Raw genomic sequence first — 1919 nt, forward strand, 5'->3', positions numbered from 1 at the left:
TACCTCTTGAATTACAACACTCATGCACATCTCCCTTACCCTTATATAGTGGTACAATACATGCACAGACCCAATCTACTGGTACCATTGACAACACAAAACACACATTAAACAATCTCACCAACCATTCAAGTACAGTCACACCCCCTTCCTTCAACATCTCAGCTTTCACACCATCCATACCAGATGCTTTTCCTACTCTCGTTTCATCTAGTGCTCTCCTCACTTCCTCTATTGTAATCTCTCTCTCATTCTCATCTCCCATCACTGGCACCTCAACACCTGGAACAGCAATTATATCTGCCTCCCTATCATCCTCAACATTCAGCAAACTTTCAAAATATTCCGCCCACCTTTTCCTTGCCTCCTCTCCTTTTAACAACCTTCCATTTCCATCTTTCACTGTCTCTTCAATTCTTGCGCCGGCCTTCCTTACTCTCTTCACTTCTTTCCAAAACTTCTTCTTATTCTCTTCATATGACTGACCCAGTCCCTGACCCCACCTCAGGTCAGCTGCCCTCTTTGCCTCACGTACCTTGCGCTTTACTTCCACCTTTTGCTCTCTATATTTTTCATACTTCTCTATACTATTACTCTGCAGCCATTCTTCAAAAGCCCTCTTTTTCTCTTCCACTTTTACCTTCACTCCTTCATTCCACCATTCACTGCCCTTCCTCATGCTGCCTCCAACAACCTTCTTGCCTCATACATCACTTGCAATCCCAACAAAATTTTCTTTTGCTAACTTCCACTCCTCCTCTAAATTACCAGTTTCTCTTACTCTCACCTCGTCATATGCCATTTTCAACCTTTCCCGATATTTACTTTTTACCCCCGGTTTTATTAGCTCTTCAACCCTCACTAGCTCCCTTTTACATACACCTACTCTATTCCCCCACTCTTTTGCTACAACTAATTTTCCTTCCACCAAAAAATGATCAGACATGCCGTTAGCCATACCCCTAAACACGTGCACGTCTTTCAATCTTCCAAACATTCTTTTAGTTATCAACACATAATCCATTAATGCCCTTTCTACTACTCTTCCATTTGCCACTCTCACCCATGTATACTTATTTTTATCTTTCTTTTTAAAGAAGCTAGCACTTATTACCATCTCTTGTTCAACACACATATCTACCAGTCTCTCACCACTCTCATTTTCACCTGGTACGCCATACTTCCCAATGACACCTTCTACCTCCCCAGCACCCACTCTAGCATTTAAGTCACCCATAACTACTACATAATTTCTTCTACCCTGTCCTTCTACACACCTAGTTAATTCACTCCAGAACTCATTCCGCTCTTCTTCACTTTTCTCACTACCTGGCCCATACGCACTGACAAACGCCCAACATTCCCTACCCAACCTAACCCTTACCCACATTAACCTAGATGATATCTCCTTCCATTCCACTACTTTACCTGTCATCCATTCACTCAGCAATAAAGCCACACCCTCTCTCGCTCTTCCCCTTTCAATCCCAGACACTCTACCAGACATTTCACCAAACATCACTTCACCCTTTCCTTTCATCTTTGTCTCACACAAGGCCAATACATCCATCCTTCTACTTCTAAACATACTTCCAATCTCACATCTTTTACTCTCTATCGTACTACATCCACGCACATTCAAACACCCCAAAACTAGAGTGCGGGGAGCAGTCACTCTCCCCCCAGCTCCATCTCTTTGTTGCTGTCTCGCAGGATTTTTTATACAGGAGAGGGGGTTCCCAGCCCCCCTCGTCCCGTCCCTTTTAGTCGCCTCTTACGACACGCAGGGATAACGTTGGCGCTATTCTAAGAGAGAGAGAGAGAGAGAGAGAGAGAGAGAGAGAGAGAGAGAGAGAGAGAGAGAGATTACTTGTTACATATAAAATGAACAATGGCCGAGCAAAAACAAGCATAATTGA

The sequence above is a fragment of the Palaemon carinicauda genome, chromosome 20, assembly GCF_036898095.1.
Source record: "Palaemon carinicauda isolate YSFRI2023 chromosome 20, ASM3689809v2, whole genome shotgun sequence".
In the NCBI taxonomy this organism is placed as follows: domain Eukaryota; kingdom Metazoa; phylum Arthropoda; class Malacostraca; order Decapoda; family Palaemonidae; genus Palaemon; species Palaemon carinicauda.